We start from the raw sequence: 24,940 nt of genomic DNA, 5'->3' as shown, positions 1-24,940 counted from the left end.
CTCATTAGAAAACAGACATGTAAAAGATTGGAACCATTTGTTGTAAGTACGGCTGTTTTAATTAATTAAGGTATGATATAGCTCAAAGGAAAAAAGTGCTAAGATTTTTTTCCGAAAGAGATAGATGATATAGTGTGCTCCAGATAAGTGGGATAGCATCTACAAAACTACAAAGCCCAAGAGAACATATTTCTTTCTTTTCCTTCCTATTCTTTTCTTTACTTTTCTCTTTCTCTTTTTTCTTTCTCTTTTTCTTTCTTTCTTTCTTTCTTTCTTTCTCTCTCTTTCTCTTTCTTTCTTTCTTTCTTTCTTTCTTTTTCCTTCTTTCTTTTTCTTTCTTTCTTTATTTCAAGGAAAGCCAAGGAGTCTTTGGCATTTTTTAAAAGTGTATTTATTTATTTTGAGAGAGAAAGAAAGAGAGAGAGAGAGAGGGAGAATACCAAGCAGGCTCCTTCCGCACCATCAGCATACAGATCAATGTGGGGATCAATCCCTCAAACTGTGAGATCATGACCTGAGCTGAAATCAAGATTTAGATGCTTAGCCTACTGAGCCACCCAGCCTCCCCCAAGGGAACACATTTCTTTCTTTTTGTTTTTTACACATTTCTTTTTTTTTTTTCCAATGTTTATTTTTGAGGGGGGGAGGGGCAGAGAGAGGGAGACACAGAATCTGAAGCAGGCTCCAGGGTCCAAGCTGTCAGCACAGAGCTCAATGTGGGGCTCAAACTGTGAGATCATGACCCGAGTCAAAGTTGGCCGCTTAACTAATTGAGCCACCCAGGTGCCCACATTTCTTAAGTGGAAAGTAAGTACTCTCTGTACAGTGAGTAGAGAGGCTGGAAATAGTGTTGTATGCCATATCAAAAAAGGTCTCATAATACATTCTAAGACATCTGAAAATGTAAATAACAAGATGGAGATCTATTAAAGGTCTCAAATAGATTAGTAATATGAATAGAAATTCAGTCAGACAGCTCAGAAGAGTGGCTACAAGCCTGGACACAGGGGAGTAGATGGAGAAACTAAGTAAATCACATAAGAGAAAATGTAAGTCAGACCTAGGATAGCAGAAATCTGATAAGCAATTATGTTGACACAGTTAATACAAAAAGATTTATTGACTTGGGATGTAGGGATATATTTACGTGTATTTGTGTATTTGTGTGGAGGTGTAAACTGTCAGGGAGAGGGGATAAAATGGTGAAGAAAAATGTCATTGATAATTACTATAAATTGTAGATTACCTTATATGTCTCTGTCTTTTCTTCTCAAATAAATAGCAAGTTCCTTAAGTCAGTAATTTTCACACATTTTAAAAAATTGTGGTAAACTATAGGTAAAAAAACCATATTTAACTATTTTTTAGTGCATTTTCAAAGCTTGTCATCCCAAACAAAAACTCTATAATCATTAAGCAATAACTCCCCATTGCCCGCCTCCCTCCAGCCTCTGATAACTTTCTAATCTACTTTCTGTCTTGATGAATTTGCCTACTGAAGATATTTCATGTAAGTGGAATCATATAATTTGTCTCATTTCACATAGCAAAGTTTTCAAGGTTCATTGATGTTCTTATGTATACTGGAACATCATTCCTTTTCTAGCTGAATAATATTCCATATATATATATGTATATACATATGTATACACACACACACACACACACACACACACCGCATTGCATATATTCATGTATTGATGGTCACTTGGATTGTTTCCAGATTTTGACTGTTGTGAGCAAAGCTGCAAAACTGCAGTGAACATTGGCATTCAAGCATCAGTGTGAGTCCCTTTTTTCATTCTTTTGGAGATATATGAATAGAATTCCTTGGGATAATTCTGTTTCACTTTTTAGGAAACCACTAATTTTTTTTCCCATATAGCCTACATCTTTTTACATTCCCACCGACAATGTATTCAGGTTCCAATTTCTCCACATTCTCATCACCACTTGTTTTTTCCCTTTAAAAAAAATTATAGCCATTCTAGCAAATGTGAAGTGGTATTTTTTGTGCTCAAGGTATCTGTCTTGAATTCAGCATATTGAATATGTATGCTTATAAAATTACATGTGTGTACAAATTTATATTTTATATACATGTATCTATATGTATAAAACTATATATTCAGAATTATATACACATGTATACAATTTGATCTTTAATTCAAATCAGACTAATTCTTATGGCCCAGAAATTCTTCCCCTATGTGTATGCTCAGAACTAATTTGTAACATTTTTAATAAGCAGCAAAACTTTTCTGGCTGTTGAAAACTAAATTGTGGTTATTCATGGAAGGAAATGCTACACAAGAATGAACTAGCTACTGCTACTATAACTTCAAAACAATGGGGGAAACAGCATGCTGAAAGTAAGAAGCTAGAGAGGAGGGAAGATGGCGGCGTAGGAGGACGCTGGGCTCACTGCGCGTCCTGCCGATCACTTAGATTCCACCTACACCTGCCTAAAGAACCCAGAAAACCGCCAGAGGATTAGCAGAAGGGAGTCTCCGGAGTCAAGTGCAGACGAGAGGCCCACAGAAGAGGGTAGGAAGTGCGGTGAGGCGGTGTGCGCTCCACGGACTGGCGGGAGGGAGCCGGGGCGGAGGGGTGGCTCGCTGGCCAAGCAGAGCCCCCGAGTCTGGCTGGTAAAAGCGGAGGGGCCGGACGGACTGTGTTCCGACGGCAAGAGGACAAAGGGAGGGAGAGCTGCTGAGCCCCCAGACGGCAGAGCTCAGCTTGGCGGGGAACAAAAGCACTCGCCAGCGCCATCTCCCTCGCCCATCCCCCAGCCAAAATCCCAAAGAGAACCAGTTCCTGCCAGGGAACTTGCTCGCTCCGCGCAAACACCCAACTCTGTGCTTCTGCGGAGCCAAACCTCCGGCAGCGGATCTGACCCCTTCCCGCTGCCACAGGGCCCCTCCTGAAGTGGATCACCTAAGGAGAAGCTAGCTAAGCCTGCCCCTCCCGCCCCCGTGCACCTTGCCTACCCACCCCAGCTAATAGGCCAGATCCCCAGCACCACAAGCCTGGCAGTGTGCAAGTAGCCCAGACGGGCCACGCCACCCCACAGTGAATCCCGCCCCTAGGAGAGGGGAAGAGAAGGCACACACCAGTCTGACTGTGGCCCCAGCAGTGGGCTGGGGGCAGACATCAGGTCAGACTGCGGCCCCGCCCACCAACTCCAGTTATACACCACAGCACAGGGGAAGTGCCCTGCAGGTCCTCACCACTCCAGGGACTATCCAAAATGACCAAACGGAAGAATTCCCCTCAGAAGAATCTCCAGGAAATAACAACAGCTAATGAACTGATCAAAAAGGATTTAAATAATATAACAGAAAGTGAATTTAGAATAAAGTCATAAAATTAATCGCTGGGCTTGAAAACAGTATACAGGAGAGCAGAGAATCTCTTGCCACAGAGATCAAGGGACTAAGGAACAGTCACGAGGAGCTGAAAAGCGCTTTAAACGAAATGCAAAACAAAATGGAAACGACGACAGCTCGGATTGAAGAGGCAGAGGAGAGAATAGGTGAACTAGAAGATAAAGTTATGGAAAAAGAGGAAGCTGAGAGAAAGATAAAAAAATCCAGGAGTATGAGGGAAAAATTAGAGAACTAAGTGACACACTAAAAAGAAATAATATACGCATAATTGGTATCCCAGAGGAGGAAGAGAGAGGGAAAGGTGCTGAAGGGGTACTTGAAGAAATTATAGCTGAGAACTTCCCTGAACTGGGGAAGGAAAAAGGCATTGAAATCCAAGAGGCACAGAGAACTCCCTTCAGACGTAACTTGAATCGATCTTCTGCACGACATACCGTAGTGAAACTGGCAACATACAAGGATAAAGAGAAAATTCTGAAAGCAGCAAGGGATAAACGTGCCCTCACATATAAAGGGAGACCTATAAGACTCGTGACTGATCTCTCCTTTGAAACTTGGCAGGCCAGAAAGGCTTGGCACGATATCTTCAGTGTGCTAAACAGAAAAAATATGCAGCTGAGAATCCTTTATCCAGCAAGTCTGTCATTTAGAATAGAAGGAGAGATAAAGGTCTTCCCGAACAAACAAAAACTGAAGGAATTTGTCACCACTAAACCAGCCCTACAAGAGATCCTAAGGGGGATCCTGTGAGACAAAGTACCAGGGACATCACTACAAGCATAAAACATACAGACATCACAATGACTCTAAACCCGTATCTTTCTATAATAACACTGAATGTAAATGGATTAAATGCGCCAACCAAAAGACATACGGTATCAGAATGGATAAAAAACAAGACCCATCTATTTGCTGTCTACAAGAGACTCATTTTAGATCTGAGGACACCTTTAGATTGAGAGTGAGGGGATGGAGAACTATTTATCATGCTACTGGAAGCCAAAAGAAAGCTGGAGTAGCCATACTTATATCAGACAAACTAGACTTTAAATTAAAGGCTGTAATAAGAGATGAAGAAGGGCATTATATAATAATTACAGGGTCTATCCATCAGGAAGAGCTAACCATTATAAATGTCTATGCGCCAAATACCGGAGCCCCCAGATATATAAAACAATTACTCATAAACATAAGCAACCTTATTGATAAGAATGTGGTCACTGCAGGGGACTTTAACACCCCACTTACAGAAATGGATAGATCATCTAGACACACAATCAATAAAGAAACAAGGGCCCTGAATGATACATTGGATCAGATGGACTTGACAGATATATTTAGAACTCTGCATCCCAAAGCAACAGAATATACTTTCTTCTCGAGTGCACATGGAACATTCTCCAAGATAGATCATATACTGGGTCACAAAACAGCCCTTCATAAGTTTACAAGAATTGAAATTATACCGTGCATACTTTCAGACCACAATGCTATGAAGCTTGAAATCAACCACAGGAAAAAGTCTGGAAAACCTCCAAAAGCGTGGAGGTTAAAGAACACCCTACTAACGAATGAGTGGGTCAACCAGGCAATTAGAGAAGAAATTAAAAAATATATGGAAACAAACGAAAATGAAAATACAACAATCCAAACGCTGTGGGATGCAGCGAAGGCAGTCCTGAGAGGAAAATACATTGCAATCCAGGCCTATCTCAAGAAACAAGAAAAATCCCAAATACAAAATCTAACAGCACACCTAAAGGAAATAGAAGCAGAACAGCAAAGGCAGCCTAAACCCAGCAGAAGAAGAGAAATCATAAAGATCAGAGCAGAAATAAACAATATAGAATCTAAAAAAACTGTAGAGCAGATCAACGAAACCAAGAGTTGGTTTTTTGAAAAAATAAACAAAATTGACAAACCTCTAGCCAGGCTTCTCAAAAAGAAAAGGGAGATGACCCAAATAGATAAAATCATGAATGAAAATGGAATTATTACAACCAATCCCTCAGAGATACAAACAATTATCAGGGAATACTATGAAAAATTATATGCCAACAAATTGGACCACCTGGAAGAAATGGACAAATTCCTAAACACCCACACTCTTCCAAAACTCAATCAGGAGGAAATAGAAAGCTTGAACAGACCCATAACCAGCGAAGAAATTGAATCGGTTATCAAAAATCTCCCAACAAAGAAGAGTCCAGGACCAGATGGCTTCCCAGGGGAGTTCTACCAGACGTTTAAAGCAGAGATAATACCCATCCTTCTCAAGCTATTCCAAGAAATAGAAAGGGAAGGAAAACTTCCAGACTCATTCTATGAAGCCAGTATTACTTTGATTCCTAAACCAGACAGAGACCCAGTAAAAAAAAGAGAACTATAGGCCAATATCCCTGATGAATATGGATGCAAAAATTCTCAATAAGATACTACCAAATCGAATTCAACAGCATATAAAAAGAATTATTCACCATGATCAAGTGGGATTCATTCCTGGGATGCAGGGCTGGTTCAACATTCACAAATCGATCAACGTGATACATCACATTAACAAAAAAAAAGAGAAGAACCATATGATCCTGTCAATCGATGCAGAAAAGGCCTTTGACAAAATCCAGCACCCTTTCTTAATAAAAGCCCTTGAGAAACTCGGGATAGAAGGAACATACTTAAAGATCATAAACGCCATTTATGAAAAGCCCACAGCTAACATCATCCTCAATGGGGAAAAACTGAGAGCTTTTTCCCTGAGATCAGGAACACGACAGGGATGCCCACTCTCACCGCTGTTGTTTAACATAGTGCTGGAAGTTCTAGCATCAGCAATCAGACAACAAAAGGAAATCAAAGGCATCAAAATTGGCAAAGATGAAGTCAAGCTTTCGCTTTTTGCAGATGACATGATATTATACATGGAAAATCCGATAGACTCCACCAAAAGTCTGCTAGAACTGATACATGAATTCAGCAAAGTTGCAGGATACAAAATCAATGTACAGAAATCAGTTGCATTCTTATACACTAACAATGAAGCAACAGAAAGACAAATAAAGAAACTGATCCCGTTCACAATTGCACCAAGAAGCATAAAATACCTAGGAATAAATCTAACCAAAGATGTAAAAGATCTGTATGCTGAAAAATATAGAAAGCTTATGCAGGTAATTGAAGAAGATATAAAGAAATGGAAAGACATTCCCTGCTCATGGATTGGAAGAATAAATATTGTCAAAATGTCAATACTACCCAAAGCTATCTACACATTCAATGCAATCCCAATCAAAATTGCACCAGCATTCTTCTCGAAACTAGAACAAGCAATCCTAAAATTCATATGGAACCACAAAAGGCCCCGAATAGCCAAAGTAATTTTGAAGAAGAAGACCAAAGCAGGAGGCATCACAATCCCAGACTTTAGCCTCTACTACAAAGCTGTCATCATCAAGACAGCATGGTATTGGCATAAAAACAGACACATAGACCAATGGAATAGAATAGAAACCCCAGAACTAGACCCACAAACGTATGGCCAACTCATCTTTGACAAAGCAGGAAAGAACATCCAATGGAAAAAAGACAGTCTCTTTAACAAATGGTGCTAGGAGAACTGGACAGCAACAAGCAGAAGGTTGAAACTAGACCACTTTCTCACACCATTCACAAAAATAAACTCAAAATGGATAAAGGACCTGAATGTGAGACAGGAAACCATCAAAACCTTAAAGGAGAAAGCAGGAAAAGACCTCTCTGACCTCAGCCGTAGCAATCTCTTACTCGACACATCCCCAAAGGCAAGGGAATTAAAAGCAAAAGTGAATTACTGGGACCTTATGAAGATAAAAAGCTTCTGCACAGCAAAGGAAACAACCAACAAAACTAAAAGGCAACCAACGGAATGGGAAAAGATATTTGCAAATGACATAACGGACAAAGGGCTAGTATCCAAAATCTTTAAAGAGCTCACCAAACTCCACACCCGAAAAACAAATAACCCAGTGAAGAAATGGGCAGAAAACATGAATAGACACTTCTCTAAAGAAGACATCCAGATGGCCAACAGGCACATGAAAAGATGTTCAACGTCGCTCCTTATCAGGGAAATACAAATCAAAACCACACTCAGATATCACCTCACGCCAGTCAGAGTGGCCAAAATGAACAAATCAGGAGACTATAGATGCTGGAGAGGATGTGGAGAAACAGGAACCCTCTTGCACTGTTGGTGGGAATGCAAATTGGTGCAGCCGCTCTGGAAAGCAGTGTGGAGGTTCCTCAGAAAATTAAAAATAGACCTACCCTATGACCCAGCAATAGCACTGCTAGGAATTTATCCAAGGGATACAGGAGTACTGATGCATAGGGGCACTTGTACCCCAATGTTTATAGCGGCACTCTCAACAATAGCCAAATTATGGAAAGAGCCTAAATGTCCATCAACTGATGAATGGATAAAGAAATTGTGGTTTATATACACAATGGAATACTACGTGGCAATGAGAAAAAATGAAATATGGCCTTTTGTAGCAACGTGGATGGAACTGGAGAGTGTGATGCTAAGTGAAATAAGCCATACAGGGAAAGACATATACCATATGTTTTCACTCTTATGTGGATCCTGAGAAACGTAACAGAAACCCATGGGGGAGGGGAAGGAAAAAAAAAAAAAAAGAGGTTAGAGTGGGAGAGAGCCAAAGCATAAGAGACTGCTAAAAACTGAGAACAAACTGAGGGTTGATGCGGGGGTGGGAGGGAGGGTAGGGTGGGTGATGGGTATTGAGGAGGGCACCTTTTGGGATGAGCACTGGGTGTTGTATGGAAACCAATTTGACAGTAAATTTCTTATATTAAAAAATAAAAAAAAATGAAAGTAAGAAGCTACATGTGAAATAGTATGGGCAATGTAATGCTACTTACGTTTCAAAAATAAGCAAAAATATATCATGTTAGAAATAGGGACAGATTTTTTTTTTCCTTTAACCTTAGGTGGTTAGTGCCCGGAAGATGCTATAATGAGTGGTTTTGGAGTGCTGGTCATGTTCCGTCTCTTGATCTAGGTGCTGATTCCTTCGGTGTGTTCACTTTTTCAATATTCATCAAGTTATGCACCTAACAATTTTTGTACTTTTCTTTATAGACTTGTTGTAATTAACAAAAGAAATAAAGAGACAAAGATGCAATAGTTTTCTAGTTGATACAGGAAAATTTTCATGGACTTTTTAAAAAATTGAGTAACATGAATTCAAACCTTCGCCCAGTCCTACACCAGACATGGGCATGGAGTATTGTATATCAAATATCAATGCCTCAGTCAGTATAACTGTAAGACTGGGGAATATATATTTCCATGAAGTGTGTTTTAATGATCCATATGATGTATAGATCTTATTTATGCCATTAATACACATTTATAAATGCTGTTTCCCTCTCCACCCACCATATTTGTTATGCTGCAAAGCTGAGGTTATTGTGTTGAGTAGTTAAAATGATGAAATTATAATATCATCTTGCAATCAGATAGAACATTAATAATTTCTCTATTTAACAGGAAATTCAGAGAATCTTTTCATTTTCTTATTCAAAATAGCCAAAATATGTGCATATTCTTTTTTAAATGAAAGTTTTTTTTTATGATTTCATGAAGTATCATTAACTATAACTTATAGAAAGAAAAAATTTATATTGGGAATTTGACTTAACATAGTGAACATACAGGTAATAGATGTTAAAAATACATCAAAGAGAAATTATAAATTGAGTTTCAACTGAAAGATACTAATCCAGTATTATTTTCTCCACAACTGTTATTGTGCAAAAAAAAACAAAAAAAAAAAACCAAAAATTGGTGTGTTACATAAAATGTAAGTTTAAAAAGTCCAAGAAAAATCATGGTTATAGTAACTAAAATATGGTCAGTATATAAAGGTGGCCATATAGTATTGCCCCAAGAAACCAAATAAGGAGCTTATCATAGTAGAATTGAATTTAACTTGGTTGTTATAGATGATAGGGCTCCTGAAAGCACTTTTAATATTCTAATTTCTAACATTCCACACTATCTCATTTAACTCACACACAGACCTATACTGTATATATGACACATGATAGTGTTCCAATTTTTAGATATAAAAACTGAGACCTGGATAATTAAACTTTCAAAGACCCCACAGTCAGTAAGGCAGACTTTGAGCCAAGGTCTTCTTATTCCTAAGCAGTTTCTAGTCAGCTGTAATTCCTGAGTTTTCCTATTTGGAACTTAAACACCTTTTGGCTCATTAAATATGCAGGTTTTTAAATCACACTCAGTCAGCCCCCAAGGATTCTGAATAATTAATGCAGATTTCTGCGACAGGAATCTGAATTTTCACCAGTTGTTGATTCTATAGTGGTTACTCTGTGGATCACATTTTGAGAAACAATGTTGATCTGGTCTTCATTTTTTTTTTTTTTTTACCTCAATTCCTTGCCTTGTGCTGCCCAGTGCTGCAGACACTGGCAGGAGATTACATGGTGAGAGGAAGAGAAAATGGAGTGTCCTGCTGCCCCACCTCACCCTGTGGCCCTGACAGTCCTGGTATATGTTTGGGTAGGGTCTTCACAGTTCCACCTCCCACCTGAGGGCTACACACTGTTTCCATCTTCTACCAGTTGACTCTTGAGCCCTGGGCTCTAGGAACTCCTTCCCTTTGTCCTTATATTCCTAGGAGTGAAAGTTTCCCTTGCTGTTGCTCGTGTTTGGGTTGCGATACGCTCCCCTTTTTGGCTTCTTTGCTGTTCCCTCAGGATTTGAACCAACTCCCTGTGCTAAGTGTCATCTATTTTAAATACTAAGAGTGAGTTTCTCATTTCCAGTTTGGACCCTGACAGATACAAGTGCCATGATTTTTGTCCAAATGAAGCTAATTTATGATTCTAAATGTCAACTAAGTCAGTTGATCTACCAGCAGGGTCACGAGAATCTAATTGGTCACATGGAGCCAATCTAGGAGTATAAGGGTTAAACAGAAATGTTCCTAAGACAGATCCTACTGAATTAGCAACTACGGACTTTATTTGTTCATTTACATATGTATTTATTAAAGTACAAAGTTAGTACTAAGGTGGATAAAAGACCAAAAATACGGTGAAAGTCCTGGTTGATTGTTCTTGCTCACTAGGATTGCTACACAAAAGCAAGCTAATGAGAAAAGATTGAAAGACTGGAGGAACTAGGTTCATTAAATCTTTCAGGAGTCCACCATCATAGTTTGTCTTGAGACTCCATGGAGGAGACATAAATTCAAAACCCCAAGCCTTTTATTTTTAATTTCTATTTTATGCGGCAGAGAAGATACTAGACTAGAAAAGTGAAGTTCTTGCTTCTTGTCCCAATTTTGTCACCAACTCACTGAGTGACTTTGGGAGTCACTTTCCCATGTATAAAATGAGTATGGAGTAAGGAGATCTGTTCCTATTACAGAGTATGATTCTTGCTTCTTTTTTGCCTCCTTGGGCAATAAGAAATATTTACCATAAGATCATTCAGTGTTTGTGAAATATGAGACTGTTGAGCATGCCAACAGAAACAAATTAATTAGCTAAATATCCAGTAGAAGATACGCTCTTTACAGAGATTTCTTTCTCTATAGTAATCAGTCCTTTCCCTACTACATTAGCCAGACAACTTGAATTGAGCAGACTACTGATGCAATTTCTTTGAGAGATGATTATATTACATTTGCACCCAAGATGTTTTATTCTAGAGTAAAAGGACTGAGCTTTATACATGTTCATCTTTGAAATGCATTTTTAGGAAATATATTCAAAGCAAAGCTTTGAGAAGATTTAAAGTTCCCTTAATTTATTAGTCATGGTGCACAAAATGTAACTAAATGTAAAATAGTGAGTTTTCTCATTTATCGTTTGGATTCACATATCAATTTTAATTTTTTTGAGTAAATTCTCAAAATTAACAGTGAGGAGAGGACTGAAGAACAAGTGAAATATTCTTCTGTATAGGGAGAAACCCTATATACTGTCAGCTAACCCTGTGATTTCCCTAATCTGACATTTTACCTGGTTTAGGTCTCTGGAATTTTCAGAGGGTCTGACCCATTCAGCATCACTGTTCATTTTTCTTATTGAACTATCAATTTCCTTTGGCTTCTCTAGAGCTTCCCTTAACGGGATTAGTTCCATCATCCATTATTATTCTACATAGTTTCTCATTATTATTTTACACTTATCATCTTGCTTTTCATGTTCTTTAAATCTCTACCTGTTATTATCTTCTTCTTGACATTGTAAGGGGAAACCACACTGCGCTATTGTCCCAAATGCTCCACTGTTCACTCTCCACAACTGCATCTTCTAGGTAGCGAAACTGTTTATACTCCACTTGGAGTCAATTATTGTTAACATTTTGTCATATTTGCTTGAGTGTCATGTGGGTAAATGTCACTTTTCATAGGCCATATATTACTACTTAATTATTAATTTTCAAAATGTAATGTCACTGTTCATCAAATCTATTTGTGTGTGTGTGTGTGTGTGTGTGTGTGTGAGTGTGTTGTCACTTTTGAGTGAGTCTTATTCCTTGTAACTCTCTCTTCCTTATCTCCAATTCTGTTGCCCTTATTTGATACTGACCTCCAGGAAAAGTTCAATGCTCTACTCTGTTAAACTCTAAAATTTGCATAGTCACCTCATGATTAGTTTTAATTTTTCTGTGGACACACTTTGATGAGCTAACTAGAAAAGAATTGCTGTGGACCTTTGGGGAATATCTTCTCTTGTGCTGTTTTGTGTTCCTTGGTTTGCATTTTTTTTTTTGCATTTAACTTTCCTCCTCATTGGATTAGCAAAATCTGTAGTGTCTAAAGTAAGACCGAAGCAAGCATACTAAGAAGGAGATGTGACATATAAAAGAAGGAATTCCTGTAACTCTATATGATTCATCACTGTTACCTGAAGACTGGATTATGGCCTGGGAACACTGTCTTATGGCAACATTTTTAAGTAATTTTGTTTGTAGCATCCTGTCAGCATGCCTCTAAACTTAAACAGGCATGTAAGCAGTTTTTCAGTGTCAGGGGTTCTGCCAGCAGCCAAACATATTTTGACTAGAGTGCTTACCTCTTTTGTATTCAGGTGTGTTCATTTTTGTTGATGTTTTTCTCCAGGATTTAATCCTTAAGCGCAAAAGTAATGTCATCTTCAAAATTCTAAACTTATTTTTTTTGTTCTTTGTCCCATACTCACTGAGTGACCTTATTTGTTACCACTTCCTCAACTACTATCTCTAGGTCATTAAATTCAAAATCTATAATTGTAATCTGATAACCCTCCCATGAGATAAACTCATTTCATAGTGCCTACTGGACATTTCCATCTGCAAATACAGTAACATTTAATATTTCAGTAAGAGAATTTAGTCTTTTATAAGTAATGTACCATTTCTCCCCCAATTCTTGTATTTATTTATATCTTAATGATACTACAGTCCAACAAGTACCTTAGAATTACAAACAACAAAAAGTAGCAACAAAAAACAATGTACAATATGTCTCTCAACCCTATGTAAATAGTCACATATTTGGTCAATTGTATTTTAGGTGTATCTTTATTTTTCTTTTCTTTTTATTTTTTATTTTTTTCCTCCATTTTGTCATTTGATACTTTTTTTAGTATGAAAGTTATTGTCAAATTGGTTTCCATACAACACCCAGTGCTCATCCCAACAGATGCCCTCCTCAATGCCCAGCACCCACTTTCCCCTCCCTCCCACTCCCCTTCAACCATGAAGCCATTCATTCACCAAGGGTCTTCATTTTCTTGTGCTTGAGCCTCTTAACTGCTCTCCATAGAAATGGATTTATGCCCATTCCAAACCATCTGTCACATTGCTGCCATTTTTTTTTTCTAGATTAAAGGTTTATCACATCACTTTTCTGCTTAGAAAGAAAATAAAGAAATGAATGAATACTTCTTTTTGGCTTTCCATTTCCATAGTCATAGGATAAAACCTTTATTCCTGTTCCTGACTACATTTATATTCTCATTTCTTATTATTAGTATAACAGTGAATTTCTCTTCATCACATTGGATAAATCAGACTAACTTTCAGATCAGTAGCTTTGTATTTGCAATGACATTTGCCCCAAATGTCATTCCTCCCTTATATTTATGGCATACTCCTATACATTTTCCAGGATTTAGATAAAAGTAGATCTTCAAAGGATTCTTCTTTAGCAATTGGAGAGAAAGTTAATAGCTCACATATCACATTCAACTGATTTCATGCTAATGACAGATCATACTTATTTAAAGATATTTGGAAATTTAGGGGCACCTGAGTGGCTCAGTCAGTTAAGTGTCCAACTTTGGCTCAGGTCATGATCTCATGGTTCATGGGTTTGGGCCCAGCGTTGGGCTCTGTGCTGACAGCTCCTAGCCTGGAGCCTGCTTCAGATTCTGTGTCTCCCTTTCTCTCTGCTTCTCCCCTGCTCACACTCTGTCTCTGTCTCTGTCTCAAAAATAAATAAACAACAACAACAAAAACCTTTAAGATATTTGGAAATTCAGATGTAAAGATACCACGTTTTCCTTCAACCCATTTACCCATCCTGGATTTATCCAGTTGTAGCAAAAGTCTATTACATAGCCTATACTAGATAGATTATTTATTTATTTATTTATTTATTTATTTATTTTTAATGTTTATTTAGTTTTTTTTTTTTTAATTTTTATTTTTATTTTTTTAATTTTTTAATATATGAAATTTACTGTCAAATTGGTTTCCATACAACACCCAGTGCTCATCCCAAAAAGTGCCCTCCTCAATACCCATCACCCACCCTGCCCTCCCTCCCACCCCCCATCAACCCTCAGTTTGTTCTCAGTTTTTAACAGTCTCTAATGCTTTGGCTCTCTCCCACTCTAACCTCTTTTTTTTTTTTTTTTTTTCCTTCCCCTCCCCCATGGGTTTCTGTTATGTTTCTCAGGATCCACATAAGAGTGAAACCATATGGTATCTGTCTTTCTCTGTATGGCTTATTTCACTTAGCATCACACTCTCCAGTTCCATCCATGTTGCTACAAAAGGCCATATTTCATTTTTTCTCATTGCCACGTAGTATTCCATTGTGTATATAAACCACAATTTCTTTATCCATTCATCAGTTGATGGACATTTAGGCTCTTTCCATAATTTGGCTATTGTTGAGAGTGCCGCTATAAACATTGGGGTACAGGTGCCCCTATGCATCAGTACTCCTGTATCCCTTGGATAAATTCCTAGCAGTGCTATTGCTGGGTCATAGGGTAGGTCTATTTTTAATTTTCTGAGGAACCTCCACACTGCTTTCCAGAGCGGCTGCACCAATTTGCATTCCCACCAACAGTGCAAGAGGGTTCCTGTTTCTCCACATCCTCTCCAGCATCTATAGTCTCCTGATTTCTTCATTTTGGCCACTCTGACTGGCGTGAGGTGGTATCTGAGTGTGGTTTTGATTTGTATTTCCCTGATAAGGAGCGACGTTGAACATCTTTTCATGTGCCTGTTGGCCATCCGGATGTCTTCTTTAGAGAAGTGTCTATTCATGTTTTCTGCCCATTTCTTCACTGGGTTATTTGTTTTTCGGGTGTGGAGTTTGATGAGCTCTTTATAGATTTTGGATACTAGCCCTTTGTCCGATGTGTCATTTGCAAATATCTTTTCCCATTCCGTTGGTTGCCTTTTAGTTTTGTTGGTTGTTTCCTTTGCTGTGCAGAAGCTTTTTATCTTCATAAGGTCCCAGTAATTCACTTTTGCTTTTAATTCCCTTGCCTTTGGGGATGTGCCGAGTAAGAGATTGCTACGGCTGAGGTCAGAGAGGTCTTTTCCTGCTTTCTCCTCTAAGGTTTTGATGGTTTCCTGTCTCACATTCAGGTCCTTTATCCATTTTGAGTTTATTTTTGTGAATGGTGTGAGAAAGTGGTCTAGTTTCAACCTTCTGCATGTTGCTGTCCAGTTCTCCCAGCACCATTTGTTAAAGAGACTGTCTTTTTTCCATTGGATGTTCTTTCCTGCTTTGTCAAAGATGAGTTGGCCATACGTTTGTGGGTCTAGTTCTGGGGTTTCTATTCTATTCCATTGGTCTATGTGTCTGTTTTTATGCCAATACCATGCTGTCTTGATGATGACAGCTTTGTAGTAGAGGCTAAAGTCTGGGATTGTGATGCCTCCTGCTTTGGTCTTCTTCTTCAAAATTACTTTGGCTATTCGGGGCCTTTTGTGGTTCCATATGAATTTTAGGATTGCTTGTTCTAGTTTCGAGAAGAATGCTGGTGCAATTTTGATTGGGATTGCATTGAATGTGTAGATAGCTTTGGGTAGTATTGACATTTTGACAATATTTATTCTTCCAATCCATGAGCAGGGAATGTCTTTCCATCTCTTTATATCTTCTTCAATTACCTGCATAAGCTTTCTATAGTTTTCAGCATACAGATCTTTTACATCTTTGGTTAGATTTATTCCTAGGTATTTTATGCTTCTTGGTGCAATTGTGAATGGGATCAGTTTCTTCATTTGTCTTTCTGTTGCTTCATTGTTAGTGTATAAGAATGCAACTGATTTCTGCACATTGATTTTGTATCCTGCAACTTTGCTGAATTCATGTATCAGTTCTAGCAGACTTTTGGTGGAGTCTATCGGATTTTCCATGTATAATATCATGTCATCTGCAAAAAGCGAAAGCTTGACTTCATCTTTGCCAATTTTGATGCCTTTGATTTCCTTTTGTTGTCTGATTGCTGATGCTAGAACTTCCAGCACTATATTAAACAGCAGCGGTGACAGTGGGCATCCCTGTCGTGTTCCTGATCTCAGGGAAAAAGCTCTCAGTTTTTCCCCGTTGAGGATGATGTTAGCTGTGGGCTTTTCATAAATGGCCTTTATGATCTTTAAGTATGTTCCTTCTATCCCGACTTTCTCAAGGGTTTTTATTAAGAAAGGGTGCTGGATTTTGTCAAAGGCCTTTTCTGCATCGATTGACAGGATCATATGGTTCTTCTCTTTTTTTTTGTTAATGTGATGTATCACGTTGATCGATTTGCGAATGTTGAACCAGCCCTGCATCCCAGGAATGAATCCCACTTGATCATGGTGAATAATTCTTTTTATATGCTGTTGAATTCGATTTGCTAGTATCTTATTGAGAATTTTTGCATCCATATTCATCAGGGATATTGGCCTGTAGTTCTCTTTTTTTACTGGGTCTCTGTCTGGTTTAGGAATCAAAGTAATACTGGCTTCATAGAATGAGTCTGGAAGTTTTCCTTCCCTTTCTATTTCTTGGAATAGCTTGAGAAGGATAGGTATTATCTCTGCTTTAAATGTCTGGTAGAACTCCCCTGGGAAGCCATCTGGTCCTGGACTCTTCTTTGTTGGGAGATTTTTGACAACCGATTCAATTTCTTCGCTGGTTATGGGTCTGTTCAAGCTTTCTATTTCTTCCTGATTGAGTTTTGGAAGAGTGTGGGTGTTTAGAAATTTGTCCATTTCTTCCAGGTTGTCCAATTTGCTGGCATATAATTTTTCATAGTATTCCCTGATAATTGCTTGTATCTCTGAGGGATTGGTTGTAATAATTCCATTTTCATTCATGATTTTATCTATTTGGGTCATCTCCCTTTTCTTTTTGAGAAGCCTGGCTAGAGGTTTGTCAATTTTGTTTATTTTTTCAAAAAACCAACTCTTGGTTTCGTTGATCTGCTCTACAGTTTTTTTAGATTCTATATTGTTTATTTCTGCTCTGATCTTTATGATTTCTCTTCTTCTGCTGGGTTTAGGCTGCCTTTGCTGTTCTGCTTCTATTTCCTTTAGGTGTGCTGTTAGATTTTGTATTTGGGATTTTTCTTGTTTCTTGAGATAGGCCTGGATTGCAATGTATTTTCCTCTCAGGACTGCCTTCGCTGCATCCCAGAGCGTTTGGATTGTTGTATTTTCATTTTCGTTTGTTTCCATATATGTTTTAATTTCTTCTCTAATTGCCTGGTTGACCCACTCATTCGTTAGTAGGGTGTTCTTTAACCTCCATGCTTTTGGAGGTTTTCCAGACTTTTTCCTGTGGTTGATTTCAAGCTTCATAGCATTGTGGTCTGAAAGTATGCATGGTATAATTTCAATTCTTGTAAACTTATGAAGGGCTGTTTTGTGACCCAGTATATGATCTATCTTGGAGAATGTTCCATGTGCACTCGAGAAGAAAGTATATTCTGTTGCTTTGGGATGCAGAGTTCTAAATATATCTGTCAAGTCCATCTGATCCAATGTATCATTCAGGGCCCTTGTTTCTTTATTGACTGTGTGTCTAGATGATCTATCCATTTCTGTAAGTGGGGTGTTAAAGTCCCCTGCAATGACCACATTCTTATCAATAAGGTTGCTTATGTTTATGAGTAGTTCTTTTATATATCTGGGGGCTCGGGTATTTGGCGCATAGACATTTATAATAGTTAGCTCTTCCTGGTGGATAGACCCTGTGATTATTATATAATGCCCTTCTTCATCTCTTGTTACAGCCTTTAATTTAAAGTCTAGTTTGTCTGATATAAGTATGGCTACTCCAGCTTTCTTTTGGCTTCCAGGAGCATGATAAATAGTTCTCCATCCCCTCACTCTCAATCTAAAGGTGTCCTCAGATCTAAAATGAGTCTCTTGTAGACAGCAAATAGATGGGTCTTGTTTTTTTATCCATTCTGATACCCTATGTCTTTTAGTTGGCGCATTTAATCCATTTACATTCAGTGTTATTATAGAAAGATATGGGTTTAGAGTCATTGTGATGTCTGTATGTTTTATGCTTGTAGTGATGTCTCTGGTACTTTGTCTCACAGGATCCCCCTTAGGATCTCTTGTAGGGCTGGTTTCGTGGTGACAAATTCCTTCAGTTTTTGTTTGTTTGGGAAGACCTTTATCTCTCCTTCTATTCTAAATGACAGACTTGCTGGATACAGGATTCTCGGCTGCATATTTTTTCTGTTTAGCACACTGTAGATATCGTGCCAAGCCTTTCTGGCCTGCCAAGTTTCAAAGGAGAGATCAGTCACGAGTCTTATAGGTCTCCCTTTATATGTGAGGGCACGTTTATCCCTTGCTGCTTTCAGAATTTTCTCTTTATCCTTGTATTTTGCCAGTTTCACTACGGTATGTCGTGCAGAAGATCGATTCAAGTTACGTCTGAAGGGAGTTCTCTGTGCCTCTTGGATTTCAATGCCTTTTTCCTTCCCCAGTTCAGGGAAGTTCTCAGCTATAATTTGTTCAAGTACCCCTTCAGCACCCTTCCCTCTCTCTTCCTCCTCTGGGATACCAATTATGCGTATATTATTTTTTTTTAGTGTATCACTTAGTTCTCTAATTTTCCCCTCATACTCCTGGATTTTTTTATCTCTCTTTCTTTCAGCTTCCTCTTTCTCCATAACTTTATCTTCTAGTTCACCTATTCTCTCCTCTGCCTCTTCAAGCCGAGCCATCGTGGATTCCATTTTGTTTTGCAATTCGTTTAAAGCGTTTTTCAACTCCTCGTGACTGTTCCTTAGTCCCTCGATCTTTGTGGCAAGAGATTCTCTGCTGTCCTGTATACTGTTTTCAAGCCCAGCGATTAATTTTATGACTATTATTCTAAATTCACTTTCTGTTATATTATTTAAATCCTTTTTGATCAGTTCATTAGCTGTTGTTATTTCCTGGAGATTCTTCTGAGGGGAATTCTTCCGTTTGGTCATTTTGGAGAGTCCCTGGCGTGGTGAGGACCTGCAGGGCACTTCCCCTGTGCTGTGGTGTATAACTGGAGTTAGTGGGCGGGGCCGCAGTCCGACCCGATGTCTGCCCCCAGCCCACTGCTGGGGCCACAGTCAGACTGGTGTGTGCCTTCTCTTCCCCTCTCCTAGGGGCGGGATTCACTGTGGGGTGGCGTGTCCCGTCTGGGCTACTTGCACACTGCCAGGCTTGTGTTGCTGGGGATCTGGCGTATTAGCTGGGGTGGGTAGGCAAGGTGCACGGGGGCTGGAGGGGCAGGCTTAGCTCGCTTCTCCTTAGGTGATCCACTTCAGGAGGAGCCTTGTGGCAGCGGGAGGGAGTCAGATCCGCTGCCGGAGGTTTGGCTCCGCAGAAGCACAGAGTTGGGTGTTTGCGCGGAGCGAGCAAGTTCTCTGGCAGGAACTGGTTCCCTTTGGGATTTTGGCTGGGGGATGGGCGGGGGAGATGGCGCTGGCGCCTTTGTTCCCCGCCAAGCTGAGCTCTGCCGTCCGGGGGCTCAGCAGCTCTCCCTCCCTTTGTCCTCCAGCCTTCCCGCTTTCCGAGCAGAGCTGTTAACTTATGACCTCCCAGACGCTAAGTCGCGCTTGCTGTCGGAACACAGTCCGTCCGGCCCCTCCGCTTTTGCCAGCCAGACTCGGGGGCTCTGCTTGGCCGGCGAGCCGCCCCTCCGCCCCGGCTCCCTCCCGCCAGTCCGTGGAGCGCGCACCGCCTCGCCGCCCTTCCTACCCTCTTCCGTGGGCCTCTTGTCTGCGCTTGACTCCGGAGACTCCCTTCTGCTAATCCTCTGGCGGTTTTCTGGGTTCTTTAGGCAGGTGTAGGTGGAATCTAAGTGATCGGCAGGACGCGCTGTGAGCCCCGCGTCCTCCTACGCCGCCATCTTCCGGCACTCCCCTCAATGTTTATTTAGTTTTGAGAGATAGAGACAGAACACGAGCAGGGGAGGGGCACAGAGAGGAGACACAGAAGCCCAAGCAGGCTCCAGGCTCTGAGCCATCAGCACAGAGCCTGACAAGGGGCTTGAACCCACGAGCCATGAGATCATGACCTGACCTGAAGTCGGAGGCTCAACCGACTGAGCCACCCAGGCGCCCCAAGATAGAATATTTATAACCACACACCTTTAAGTAGAGAAAACCCTATTCTATGACCAAAAGGAATTCTCTTCAATCACAGAAGTGAGATACATTTAAACAAACTTTAAAAGCGTATATATACACAACATAACATCATACAGATGGTATCAAGATAGCTTGGAAAAGAGAGTAATCATCTCTCTTTGGGGTATGACCAGGGAAGGACACCTGTCAGAGGTGATTTCTGATGATAAATATAAAGGATGAATGAGCTTGAACCAAGTATAGGGGACAGCATATAGGATATCCCAGGGACAGAAGCAATATCTGCCTGTTGAGTTAATTGTTATTTTCTATTCAGTCCTTCAACCAACATTTTTGATAGCTATTATATGTAAAGAACATGTGATATTAAGGATTTAGACATACTCTTGAATTCAGAGTTCACTGTCTAATATCATCACTTAGTATCTAAAAGATATATATCATTCAGTAATGCCCAAATGGTGGGAAGCAACTTTCTTCCCTCCTAATGGTTGGTATGATTTAACAATGAGGCATCAAACGTACTGCAAGCAATTCATTATATGATTGTCTCCCACGTTAGCTAACATGAAATTATCGGAAAAAGCTCTGAAACACCCAAAACACACTAAACTACCAAAACAAGAAAGTGATGTCCTACTGGTTGAAATCCCCAAAAGGTTTATTTTCCCCTGGAAGCATGAAGATGAATGGGCTTTCTGATTTTCATCCCAGCACCTGTTCATTCCATTCACCAAGCTGCTTAATCATGTGCTTCAGCCAAAAGAATGACAGGCCATATTTCCTAATATGTTTTAGTAGTTAAAATTACAAAATAGTAGATATAGTAGATGTGATTTATTTGACATAGCAACTATAATTTGGGACATTCCCAAATGTTCTGTGGGTTATTTTAGGCAAAAATCATCCTCTGGAAGGTGGAAATGTTTTTGTATGAATCCAGTCAAATTTTGACTGGATGCTCTAAAAGCTAGGAAAGAGAAACCGTTGTTAATAAAATAGTAGGTTTTTTTTTTTTTGGTTTTTTTTTGTTTTTTTTTTTTTGCCATATGCATGTAGCTACTTTGTTTAACAGTGAATTGCTTCTTATATTTTTTCATTGAATAGTTAAGCTGGTTTACATTCCCTAGACAAATGCTTACTGACTTGAAACTACCTTTTTAAATGTGTGAGGCAGTCACTTTGGCCTGGTAGGAATTAGAGCCCATGTTCAGTTTTATACATTTCATTGTCTGGTCAAGTTCCCGTTGTGTGTGGAGTTTCTCTTGAAGTACATGAGAGCATCTATATAAGAACTGACATGGGAGTGCCTGGGTGGCTCAGTTGGTTAAGCAGTTGACTTCAGTTCAGGTCATGATCTCACAGTCTGTGTGTTCAGGACCCACGTTGGGGTCTGTGCTGACAGCTCAGAGCATGGAGCCTTTTTTGGATTCTGCATCTCCCTTTCCTTCTCTCTCTCTGCCTCTCCTCTGCTTATGCTCCATCTTTCTCTGTCCCTCAAAATAATACATCAACATTGAAAAAATTTAAAAAGAGAGAGAGAACTGACATGGCTTAACAGAGAGAACACCAAAGGTCACAGGCAAGATTCTGCTCATGGCAGGCAAGTACTTTCGGTCTCTGAGAATAGCGTGCCAGTTATATTTAAAGAATGAGAAGTAGACACACCAAATAAGCACAAAGATGTTCAGTCAGTCTGGTGGGCTCTGATGATTTGTCCCCACTCAAATTGTCCCATTATAGTTGAGCCAAACTTTTATCAAAATGTCTAAACACAATGAATAAAATATCCCGTTGCCTTGTCAGATGAGTTATAATTCAGTAGTAAACCTACTGTTTGGAGCACATAAGAAAATGTTGTTTTTTTTTTTAACTCCCATTCTTTTGCATCATCTTTCTTGCTGTATTACAAAACTATGTTCACTGTACTTTGAAGGTGACCTTCCTATAAATTAGTCATTGTTTGTCTAACTCCTCGACCTCATTAAAATTCTGAAAGCTCCAGTCTAACCAAATTTTGATAATGCCACACAGATTGAAGTAGGAGTTAGAGGCAGTTCTGAGTATTCTTTTATGAGGAGCAGTTAAGGATAAATGTCACATACTTACCAAATCATTGCAAGTTGCAAGTATCTTTAGCAGCTACAAATTCACCTACACACACACACACACACACACACACACACACACACACATTGGAGTGGCTATTGTTATTTTTTTAGTAACTTTGTTTTGTCAGATGAGAAAATGCCAACAAATTAGAATATAACCTACAACTGTACATTATAAGCATCCCAAACTTAACAATAATATTCAACCTATAAACAACATGTCAGATTTGATTATCTTATAAAGGGTAGTGATTCCTAGGAGGCCAATCTGAAAGCTGTCTTCTCATTATTCTGACGGATAAAGGTGATAGATGGTTAGTACTGGGTTTTGTCCTCTCAGGTGACAAAGGGAAAGCTTGCCATTGCAGTCCCTTCTTTTCCACTACTATGATTTGGCCTGTTATTTCAAACAGGGAAGTCAATTAACTCAGTGGTTACACAGCATTAATGAAAGGTTTCTGGACAACCTTTGCAACAAAGATGTTTTGATTGCCTCTCTACCTAAATATATCAGTTTATTTGTATCTTCTTTATAATTCCCCATAAGAAGATCATGGCCCAGAAATTAGTTGCTTATCAAGAGTTAATCTAGGAGATTTTATGGAAGAGAAAACATGTGATTTTTGAAATCTGAGACTGGTGCCTGTATTCTCTATCCCCATCAAACACCAAGTGATCTTTCTGTTACTCGCTCTCTTGTATACAGAGGTAGATATAGAAGAGAGATTTGAAGAAGAATGAATTGACAGTGATCTCTCTGCAGGTCCTTAAAAATGCATTATACCTCGTACCTAAATGTGATTGGTATTGACCTTCAACAAATAGGATTAAATTCATAAAAGACGAGCTTCTTCCTTCCTAACAAAACCTGTTCACAAAGAACTGACCTGTGCTGGAAAGAGGCCTAAGTGCAGAATTAGGTATTACCAATCTGATCCAAGTTGTTGAATGTTATGACCTTGGACACATCATTACATCTTTCTGAGGCTCATTTCCTACATTAGTAAAATCCAGATATTGGTCCAGCTCCCTTCTATCTTCAACTCATTATGGCTATGTAATTATATGAACACATTTTTACATGGGCTTTCAATTGATATTTTATGCTCTCATTATCACATATCAACTCACAAATAAAGGAATGTGATAAATTATATTATCTGTTAACAAAAATTAAAATAAACTTTTGGGGCACATGGGTGGCCCCATGGTTTTGGCTCTGGTCATGATCTCATGGTTCATGAGTCTGAGCCCTGCATGGGGCTCCATGCTGCCAGGACAGAGCCTGCGTGGGATTCTCTCTCTTCCTCTCTCTCTCTATCCCTACCCTACTCACACTCTCTCAAGATTAAAAACAACGACAACAAAAACAAAACAAAACAAAACAAAAAGCAAAACAAAAAAAACACAAAACTTAAAAACGAAGAAACAGACTTTTAAGGGTCTTGCCCACCACCATCCTTCCCCACCAAGAATGTTTAAATCTGCCCACCAGTAGTGACATTGGGCTTGGTCACATGACTTTCTTTAGCCAGTGAAATGTGAGTAAGGATAACATTAAGCTTTCCATGTGAAATTCATAAGCTTTATAAGCCAGCATGTAGTTTACCACATCCCTTTTTTCTCTGCCAAGAGACCAGTACATTCTAGATTGAGTATGTTTTTTCAGCCTAGGACTAGAGTGAAGTCAGTTGGAGCAAAGCCACATCTGACAGGCAGTAGGCACATGATTAAGCAGGAAATAAGCCCTTGTCATTGTAAACCACTGGGATTTTGGTGTTATTTGTTTCCATTGCATAATGTAACATAAGGTACCTAATCTATAGTTGTATATTTATAAGTAGTGTTCTGCATTTTCTACTTGTCTCAGATTACATAGACATGACTATTTCAATAAATATATTACTCATATGTCAGAATTAACCATTATTTTTATTATATTAGAAATACCTGTGGTTCCTGTTTAGGATGTTTTCCCCTCCTCTCCCATCCATGCTTCTTGGCCTGATCCACTCACTCCTGCCCCGTGAATATTTGTTGGGTTTGGACAGTGGGTCAATAATAGCAAGAGCCAGAAATTCAGGAAGAGTAAGAGGTCAGTCAGGTAGGTGTCCCCTCCCCAGCCTTCTCCCTCACCATTATGACAGAGGCTGCATTCCACAGGACAAATCCTGTGAGATGGCCGTCCCTATTCTAGGGAGATGAGCTCTGTCTAGGCTCCAGTGACCCAGTTCCCTCTCTTCTTCTATCAGGCCTAAGGTGGTAAATGGCTTCCACTGCTGCCAGTCTCTGGAGGCTTCACTACCCCATGTCTATGCCTTCACCTGCTCATACCTCCTGAATAGCTCCTCAATAATTCTATTGAGTTTGATCTTCAAGCCTGAAGTCTGTTTCCTCTGGGAAACTCAGTACTGTAGTGCCCTATGGATAGTTATTCTTTATGTAGATGAAACATACATAAATAGTATGTTCTCTTTAAGAATGAAATTGGTTTTGAGGTGCCTGGGTGGCTCAGTCAGTTAAGCATCTGACTCGGTA

At 39.4% G+C, this 24,940-nt stretch overlaps 1 long non-coding RNA gene across 2 annotated transcripts in view; it reads right to left on the bottom strand.

Moving 5' to 3' along the window:
• LOC132687684 (uncharacterized) overlaps positions 1–24,578 on the bottom strand; it is a 45,847-nt gene extending 21,269 nt beyond the window's left edge. Inside the window, exon 1 of one of the 2 annotated variants that reach the window (XR_013554431.2) lies at positions 24,353–24,578. This is a non-coding gene — a long non-coding RNA (uncharacterized LOC132687684). The remainder of the gene's footprint in view (positions 1–24,352) is intronic. The other variant, XR_009614224.3, reaches the window with a different exon arrangement.
• Between the last annotated feature and the right edge of the window lie 362 nt (positions 24,579–24,940).

This window comes from Panthera onca, chromosome A3, assembly GCF_046562875.1.
Source record: "Panthera onca isolate mPanOnc1 chromosome A3, mPanOnc1 haplotype 2, whole genome shotgun sequence".
NCBI lineage: Eukaryota > Metazoa > Chordata > Mammalia > Carnivora > Felidae > Panthera > Panthera onca.
This window is presented reverse-complemented; position numbering and strand designations above follow the sequence as displayed.